The 9,905-nt window shown below is 43.7% G+C and overlaps 1 pseudogene; it reads left to right on the top strand.

Moving 5' to 3' along the window:
* The first annotated feature begins 7,140 nt into the window (after nt 1-7,140).
* LOC122019227 lies at nt 7,141-9,565 on the top strand (annotated as a pseudogene).
* The last annotated feature ends 340 nt before the right edge of the window (nt 9,566-9,905 follow it).

A 9,905-nucleotide genomic window follows, 5' to 3' on the forward strand; every position in this document is an offset into this window, starting at 1 on the left:
CCTATAAATATGTACCTTTTCCGATAAATGTAAGTTGAGTTCACATTTTTTTTATTCTCCTCTTTCACGTAGAGTACATTGCTTTTCTCATAATTCTTTTTTTCCAACAAAGTGAGTGCATTTCTTTTCCCATAATTCTTTTTCTAACAAAGTTTTCATTGAAAGCCTATTGGTCAAATTTCAATCTTCTCAGTCCCAATCCTCTAAATTTCATCTTCATCAACCCCAGTTTTGTTGTGCATGAGGAATGACAAGAGGGAGCAGTCAAATTCACAAGGGATTTTGCCGTAGATACAGTGAGTTAAGAGAGTATTGAACAAGCTTAATTCTGCTAAAACAAGTTAGATTTAATTTGTCAACAGTTCCATTAATTAAGCTGATAGTACTAACACAACAATAATCTGCATGAGTCTCAGGTTCTCATCAACAATGACCTTGACTTTGTTTCTCAAATCTGATGTTGAATTATGTAACCAACTCCTTTAACAGTCCATTTAGTTCAGAGAATGCAGAAAAGGACATAAATATATAGAGAGAGAGAGTAAGTTGCTTTATTGATTTATCTAGTTCTTGTATATTATACCTCATAAAAGTATTATTGTGTCAATGTAATAATTATATTGCAATTATTGCAATACTTTTATGAGATCGTTTATCTAGTTCATTTACTGTGGATTCTATGATAGTGATAACTGATCAGAAAGCATCCAAAGTTACTTCTTTTATTGAGCAATACTTCTAGAGATATATTGATGTTGCTCCAGCTACTTAAAGAATGGGCCATTGATATAGCAAGAAGTTGCTTCATTGATTTATGCAACCGATTATCAGACATAGACTTTAATCCCAACCAAAAGCTACATCAATTAGAAGTTATTATTAATGATAGTTGATTGGCTCAGTTCATTTGCCACCCTTGTCACCATGATGGAGACCATGGAAGTAGCCTTGGGGGGTTCTTCTCAAAGGCTTCCCTTGATATGTAGCCTTCTGCTCCAGGAGCTTTCATCACTTCATCGCCTCCGGTTGGTTTAATCACGGACGTCGAAGAGGCAGAGGCTTTAGTGCCTTGGTCCTTTAAACCTCCAGGACTATTGTCATCTCTTGCACCACCTTCTTCAGCACGTTTGCCACCTTTGTCATCCATTCTAAGAGAAGACAATTAATTAGTACCTCACCTTCTTTAATTCAATGGCTTCTTCTTCGTTTAGCACTTTATTTATAGAGCAATGAATTGAATATCAGTCTTCGCTCTACTGCATGCAACAGTTGCATGGCTTTGGAAGTAGAAGAAGGGTACGTACGTTAATGGCGGATTGTTGGGAAGTGGAATCGTCATGCCTTTGAGTAAACTTAAGCAGTGGTCAAAGTTTTAAGTTTTCAAAGCAATATTCTTTGGAAATTCACACGTCAAAAAAGCATCGGAGCTATTTTTCTGGGGAAAAATAAGTTTTTTTTTCAGGTTAAAAATGATCAAAGTAAATTTTAAAATGTTTCTCCCGCAGTTTGAACTATTTTCTCAAAATATTTTTTTTTATATATTAATATTATGAAGGTTAATTAGAACTACTTATGGAAGTGTTAAGAAAAGGAGAATTTTAAAATGCTCTGAAGTTCTAAGATTTTTTAATATCGTCAAATACATTTCATACTTTCTAAATTTTTTGGATATGTTTGATTTTTTTTATAAAGAGATCTAGATCTTAGAAACTAATTAATCCTGAGATGTACGTTCCGAACCCCCATTTTGCATATTAAGTAAATTCAGAAAGCGTGTGACTTTTGACATGGTGCCCTAATGTCATCTGTTGTTTTTTTATTGGCATCAGATATTCAAAGTTGTCACTTATTTGTTGAGTCAATAGCTGGGAGTCTGAATAGATGATCACTCGGGAAGCTCCCACATGTCGAGCAGCATGCAGGCCTACTAATAAAGTTTCATACTCTACCTCATTGTTGGTAGCTCGGAAGTTTAGTCGCACCGCTAGCTGCAAAATGTCGTCTTGAGGAGATATCAGAAGAATTCCAACCCCACTCCCTTATCGTGTAGCTGATCCATCTACATAAACTTTCCAAGTTTCCCCTGGGCTAGCTTGATGAACCTCAGTCAAGAAATCAGCCAAGGTATGTGTTTTGATAGCAGTGCAAGGCTGATAAGTGATATTATACTCTCCCAATTCAGTTGTCCACTTGATAAGGCGACCAGCCACCTTGACATTAGTAAGAGCTTTTCCCATAGTGTTGTTTGTTAGGACCGTAATAGGATAAGCTAGGAAGTAGGGCCTCAAACGCCAAGCCATCAGTACCAGTCCGTAAACCAACTTTTCCAGAACTGTGTACCTAGACTCAGCTCCCTTTAATAAATGATTGAAGAAATACACTGACCGTTGTACATTGTCTTGCTCTTTTACCAGCACTGCCCCCACGGCCTCAGGGGTAGCCGATAGGTAGACCCAAAGTGGTTCTCCTGTGATAAGCTTGAATAGAGAATGCAGGGTCTCCAGATATGTCTTCAATTCTTCAAAAGCTCGAGTGCACTCTTCATCCCACTGGAACTTAGAGGCTTTTCTGAGCACTTTGAAGAAGGGCGCCGCTTTATCTGTCGATCGGGAGATGAATCGGGACAAGGCTGTTATCCTGCCGACCAGCTTCTGAGCTTCCTTCAAGTTTTGGGGAGCCTTCATATTACGGAGTGTTTGGACCTTCTCTGGGTTGGCTTCAATCCCCCGCTCAGTGACGAGATAGCCCAGGAACTTTCCTCCCTTGGCTCCGAATAAACACTTCAAAGGATTTAACTTTACCCCCATACTGCCGAAGAGTGTTGCAAGTCTCCTCTACGTCGTCTATCAGGTTTGCATCTAAGGGAGATTTGATGAGAATGTCATCTACATAAACTTCCACATTGTGCCCGGCATGCTCCCGGAATATCTTTTCCATCATCCTTTGATAGGTGGCTCCTGCATTCTTGAGCCCAAAAGGCATGACGGTATAACAGAAAGTACCATCAGCAGTAATAAAACTGACCTTCTCCTGATCTTCTGGGGCTAAAGGGATCTGATGATATCCCTGATAGGCATCCAGCATGCAGATTCTCTCACATCCGGTGGTTGAGTCCACCAACTGATCGATCCGAGGCAAAGGATAACAGTCTTTGGGGATAGCTTTATTGAGATCCCGGAAGTCTATGCAGACCCTCCACTTATTATTGGGTTTTGCTACTAAGACCACATTGGAAAGTCAGGACTGGAATTGTGCCTCCCAGACATGTCCTGCTTTCCTGAGCTGGTCTACTTTAGCTCTAATAATTTTATTTTGGTCGGCTGAAAAGTTCCTCTTCTTTTGCTTAACTGGTCTGGCGTCAGGAAGGAGATGCAACTTATCTTCCGCTACTTCTGGCTTGACCCCCGGTAATTCTTCGGCGGACCAGGCAAAAACATCCTTATTGCAGATCAAGCACTAGATCAGGTCTTCTTTCAGCTCTGGCGGTAGGTCCCCAGCTATGCGAGTAAGAGTCTCTGGGCGCTCAACATATAATTGGACCTCCTCGCAGGGGATGGACTCTTCTGCTATAGGCATAGGCTCCTCCTGAATGGCATGAACAACCTCATCCTGAGTTCTTTGTGCTTTGCAAGCCTTGACCTTTACCATATCGATGTAGCATCTTCTAGAGACTTTTTGCTCTCCTTTGACTTCCCCAACCTGTTCGCCGACCGGGAATTTTATTTTCTGATAGAAGGTGGAAACCGCAACCCTGAACTCGTGTAAGGCTGGTCGGCCGAGAATAACATTATAGGAGGAGGGTGAGTCCACCACAATAAAGGTGCTCCTCCTGGTCCAACCAGTGGCTCACTCCCCAAAGATATAGCCAGCTTGATCTAGCCCATGGGCTTCACTTCATTACCAGTGAAGCCATATAGAGAAGTGACCACCGGCTGCAGCTCACTAGCGTCGATCTGCATCTCTTCGAAGGCATATCTGAATAGCACATTGACCGAGCTTCCCGTGTCAACAAAGACTCGGGCCACCCGGTTGTTGGCGATAGTAGCCTTGATGATGAGGGCATCATCATGGGGTAGCTCCAACCCCTCCAAGTCTTGTGGTCCGAAGCTGATGACCGGGCTGGCAGCTTGCTGTGGACTACATCCTACAGTATGAATTTCTAAGCAACGCTCATGAGATTTGCGCGCTCGGCCCGAATCTCCGTCTGTAGGCCCCCGGGAGATCATGCCGATATCGTGGCAGACCCAACTCAGTAGCACGGCACGAATCCCGCGCGAATTGGTAGCAGTCACTGGTGGCATGCTAGTGAGAGCGATGATATGTGCAGTAACGCGCTCCCCATGGTCCAGGTCAAGGGACCTGAACGGCAGCTACCCGTGGAATCGGTCGGGCATCCTGAACAGGGTGGAAAGTTCGTCGGGGGTCTCTAACACATGGGAGAGGTTGAGCAGGAGGTGGAGGTGCTCTTCTCTCAGGCTTATTCGCGGGAAGAGGTTTGTCTGTCTTCCTTCTTGCCGCCTGAGCTTCCTCTACGTTGATGTAGCTGGCAGCCTTCTCCAGCATCTCATCAAAATTCTTCACAGGATTTTGGATGAGATCCCTAAAGAATTCTCCCTCAGTCAAACCATGGGAGAAAGCACTCATAAGTATTTCAGATGTGGCCGAAGGAACGTCTTGGGCCACTTGGTCAAAGCGCTTGATGTAGCTCCTCAGTGGTTCAGCGGATCCTTGCTTGAGGGCGAACAAGCAGTGATCTGTCTTTTGGTACTTCCTGCTGCTGGCGAAGTGGCGCAGGAAGGCGATCTTGAAGTCGGAGAAGCAAGTGATGGACCCATGCGGCAATCCATCAAACCGTTTCTGGGCAGAGCCCGACAGAGTTTTCAGAAACACTCGGCACTTAACAGCATCGCTGTACTGATGCAGCAGAGCTGCGTTCCTGAATTTGCGCAGATGGTCTTCAGGATCTTTACTACCATCATATTCCCCGATAGCTGGGGGTCAGTACCCTTTTGGTAGTTTTTCTTCCAGGATTTTAGAGGAGAAAGTCACTTTCTCTTCTGGTTCCGACCATCGTTCGTCCCGTGGGACGATAGCCTTCCCCTTCTTAGAATCTTTGGGTAACGAACTTTCAGCCATAGAAACCTGAGGTTGCTCCTTGTGGCTGTAATATCCAGACTCAGGTTGATAATAACCCTAGCCCGGCTCCCTATAGAAAGCAGGTGGAAACTCCAGAGGTTGTTTCCGTTTGGAGCCTCGATCAGATGCGTGAGCAGGTTCTTTAGAACCCTCAGGTAGCTTTTTTAGTCGAGAGGCGGTAGTCTGTTGTTTCTCAGAGGCCGCTCACTTTTTGGCTTCTTTGAAGAGCTCGTACTCTCCAACGGTCATGGTCACGTTGATTCTGCCCGAGTCCTCCATCTTCACGCACCGGAACAGGCAGGGAGTTTGCCACAGACGGCACCAAATTTGATCCCGTCCGGAAGCTGAGTCGGATGAAGGCGGACCTCGATGTACTGGAGGTTGACGGAAAGTCGTTGCGGCGTCCGATCTACCTGGCACTCTCCGGAAGGGTTCACATGGGCGAATGATGACGAAGGATGATGACTAGGATGATGACGCTAGGGCTCTGCGCACACTTAGACGAGCACACGAGTCGTTAGAGACCAGAAACCAGGGAAAAAGTCCCCGGATCAGGCCCTCCGACGCTCAAGCCAGATACTTTTCTCCAGAAGCACAGAGAAAGGACGAAAAGTAAAGACGAGTCAGAAATGACGAGTGAGCGTACCTACGTAAGGGACAAAGCATCCCTTTTTATACCGCAACGGATTCTTCTGGAGTCTGACGGGTGTCAGGGAACGTCAGATGTCAGGCTTTGTCTGGCGGTGGGTGACACGTGGCGTTTTCTTATAGGTCTAGGAAGGAATCAGAGTGTTGTAAATACCCGACCATTAGCATATTCTCTGACAGGCAGTGATTATTCTTTGACAGGTGGTTACGATTCCTTAAACTGCTTGTCGCGTAGCGTCCAACCTCCTTCTCTTGTTATCCTTGCCCTGGCTCTTGGTATTTGCTGATCCCTACCTGTACGCTATGCTTGTGCCATAGGGCTAGAAGCCCAACCTGTATCCTTGTCCCTGTACCTTGTGCGGCAAGGCTAAAATCCCCCACCTATACGCTATGCTAGTGCCGCAGGGCTAGAAGCCTGACCTATATCCTTGGTTTGCACACCCCGACCTGTACGCTAGGTCTGTATACCGATCGGCTTCTGTTCTCTGTAATCCATGGTTTGTATGTCCTGACCTGTACGCCAGGTCTGTATACCACCCGGCTTCTGTCCTCTGTAATCTATGGCTTGTACGTTCCGACCTGTACGTCAGGTCTGTATTCCAACTTGATTCTGTCTGTTGTTATCCATGGCTTGTACGTTCCGACCTGTACGCCAAGTCTGTATTCCGACCTGCTTCTATCTGCTGTTATCCATGGTTTTTACGTTCTGACCTGTATGTCAGGTCTGTATTCCGACCTGCTTCTGTCTGCTGTTATCTCTGGCTCGTATGTCATGACCTGTACGCCAGGTATGTATTCCGACCTGCTTCTATCTGCTGTTATCCCTGGTTCGTATGTCCCGACCTGTACGCCAGGTATGTATTCCAACCTGCTTCTGTCTGTTGCTATCCATGACTTGTACGTTTCGACCTGTACGTCAGGTCTGTATTCCGACCTGCTTCTGTCTGCTGTTATCCATGGCTTGTACGTTCCGACATGTACACCAGGTCTATATTCCGGCCTGCTTCTGTCTGTTGTTATCCATGGTTTGTACGTTCCGATCTATACGCCAGGTCTGTATTCTGACCAGCTTCTATATGGTGTTATCCCTGGCTTGTACGTTCCGACATGTACACCAGGTCTATACTACGCCAGAGGTCTTTCCTTTTGCGCCATTACCTGGCATGTGGGTCATGCCCTCAATTGCCATCGAGCCTGAATCTTGTCCAACTTTGTAATCTTATCTTTTGACTGCGCCGTCAGCTGAAACTTTGACCGTGGCCACGCAAGCTTGACTTCTGACCCTCACAGGAGCTAGACTTCTGGCCATCCCATGGGCTTGACCTTTGATCACGTCATCCACCGAACCCCCTTCTCATGCATCGTATCAGTAGAGCTTTTGAACAGGCAGCCAAGCAAGGTTTGCTGGAGGCAGTTAATAAAGCTCCTGGAAATGGTGGCTATGCGAAAATTTCAGTTCACAAAACCAAGGGCTCGAATCGCTCAGCTTATGTTTTGGCTAATTGTTGGAGGACACCGAATGAGACCACTTGCAAGGCCTGTCTGGAGAATGCATCAGCTTCAGCAGTTCGATGCTTACTTTGGTCGGAAGGCCGTGTGCTCAACACGGGTTGTTTCTTGAGATATTCCGACACAAATTTCCTTAATCCAGATAAGAGCAGAAGCCATCAAGGAAGTATGCTACATGAGTTTTTTTGTTGTGCTGCTAGAATCTATCAAAAATTTTGTTCAGCTCGTCTCTTGATGTCTTATGTGTCCTTGCTATGTGCTATGTGGTATTTTGGCAGGGAGCATCATAGCTGTGGTTGTTGCTGTTGTTAGCGCTCTCATAGTTGTTGCTGTCGGAATTACGGTTGCGGTAAGGGTGTGGAAGCAAAGGAAACTAAAGAAGAAGAGAGGTAAATGATGCTACTTCTATATTCATATAATGCACACCCAGATACTTGCTTATTATTGTTCCATTTCATATCGTAAAGCCAGGCATCGAGTGAGATCATATTCGTAAATAAAGAACCCAAGACCAAACAACAAGTCTTGTAAACTCATCAAAAAATCTCTTTAGTATCATTGGAAACAACCAAGAAAAACATCAATAGAATGCTTATTGCTTTTCATCATCTCTTTTTCTCATCTTAGGTCTCTGTTGTGTACGAATTTGTATTCTCAGGTTTGAATAATTCACTAAACATCGAACCAGGATTTTACAATAATAGTTTGAACTTCAGATATTCTACACTTGAGAAAGCTACAAGAGGCATTTATCATTCCAACAAATTTGGGCAAGGAGGTTTCGGAACAATTTACAAGGTGAGAAACCATTGCTGTTTTAAATATTTTGGGTTGACGAACCTCTTGTACCAATGCAACATCAAATGGTTATCTTGTCGCGATGTACTCTCTTTAAAAGAACCAGCAAAATTCTATAGGTTACAGGATTGTGTAATTTTGTAAGACCAAAGCATTAGGTTGTGGTTCTAATGTTTGATGAACTTGCAACTTGCTGATAGGGAACTTTGGTCGACGGAAGAGAAATTGCTGTGAAGAGGCTGTTCTTCAACAATAAGCACCGCGTTGCAGATTTCTACAATGAAGTCAACATAATTAACAGCGTGGAGCATAAGAACCTTGTTAGGGTGTTGGGTTGCAGTTGCTCGGGACCTGAAAGCCTTCTCGTTTATGAGTTCCTCCCAAACAAGAGTGTCGACGGTTTCTTATTTGGTATAAGATCAATTCGATATATTGAAGGTTATTGTACTAAATCATTTCTATGTAGTAAAGGGTTTGTATTTTATATAACTTCAACAGATCCTGAGAGGGGTAAGGAATTAAATTGGCATAGAAGGTTGGGCATCATTACCGGCACGGCTGAAGGTCTTTCTTATCTGGATCAGAACTCAAAGATTAAAATAATCCATAGGGATATCAAAGCAAGCAACATCCTACTAGACATAAAATTTCTACCAAAAATTGCTGATTTTGGACTAGCAAGAACATTCCAAGATGACAAGAGCCATATAAGCACTGCAGTAGCAGGAACACTGTGAGTAACCTTCTCTATTTTAACTATTCAGATTCCAAAAGTTCAGACGAGCAAAATAACTCATTGAGATTGTATTTGCCGATTTATTTACATGTTGATAAGAATTTGCATCTTTTGACAGGGGTTACATGGCTCCAGAATACTTAGCCCGTGGACAACTGACAGAGAAGGCTGATGTCTTCAGTTTTGGAGTGCTTATGATTGAGATAGTGACCGGAGCAAAGTTTATGAATGTTTTTCCGAGTCATCAGAGAGTCTCCTTACACAAGCTGCTGCTCATACTTGAGGAACAAATGACGCTCAAATGAACATCATTTGTGCTAGTATATGTTCGGTGTATGTACTAAATATTTGGTCTTTTCGTTGCTTATCGAGTAGGCATGGAAGCATTTTCAATCAGGAACAATTGAGCGGATGATCGATCCAAATATTCTTCTCGACGATTATCAAGATGTTGACACAGTGAAATAGGAAATAATGCAGGTGTTCCATGTGGGACTTCTATGGACCCAAGAGAGTCCTTCACTTAGGCCATCAGTAGCATTTGCTTTGCTGATGTTGTGCACTGACAGAGAACTTCCTGCACCCACCAAGCCACCTTTCACCGACGAGACCACTATGGAGCTCGACGAGACCAAAGATGTAAAACGCCATCCATCTCCTTACTCCATTGCTAGTGTTTCATTCTATCCGCGGTGTCTAAGTGACTACTCGAATGAAACACTAAAACATGGGCGATGAGATGACAGAATATAGGTGTGCTTGGGAATATGTTTGATGGCAAGAAATGCTGGACTGATACTTTAAGATTGATGTCTTTGTTGAAGTAATTATGTTATTAGTTTTCTAACATGTATTTCAAAAACTTATCAATCAACAAACTTGTGGTTTCTTCAAGTTTCCCAAATGTGTGTACTGGAGGTTAGACACAGGTTTATCTGTATTTTTTTAATATATTTGAATTATCTAATCAGCTCTTTTAACAGTGCACTACTTGAACATTCTGAAAGGTAACTAAGAGGGTCTAAGAACATATATATATATATAGCAAGAAGTTGCTTCATTGATTTATGCGACCGAT

Source organism: Zingiber officinale, chromosome 9A (genome assembly GCF_018446385.1).
Source record: "Zingiber officinale cultivar Zhangliang chromosome 9A, Zo_v1.1, whole genome shotgun sequence".
In the NCBI taxonomy this organism is placed as follows: domain Eukaryota; kingdom Viridiplantae; phylum Streptophyta; class Magnoliopsida; order Zingiberales; family Zingiberaceae; genus Zingiber; species Zingiber officinale.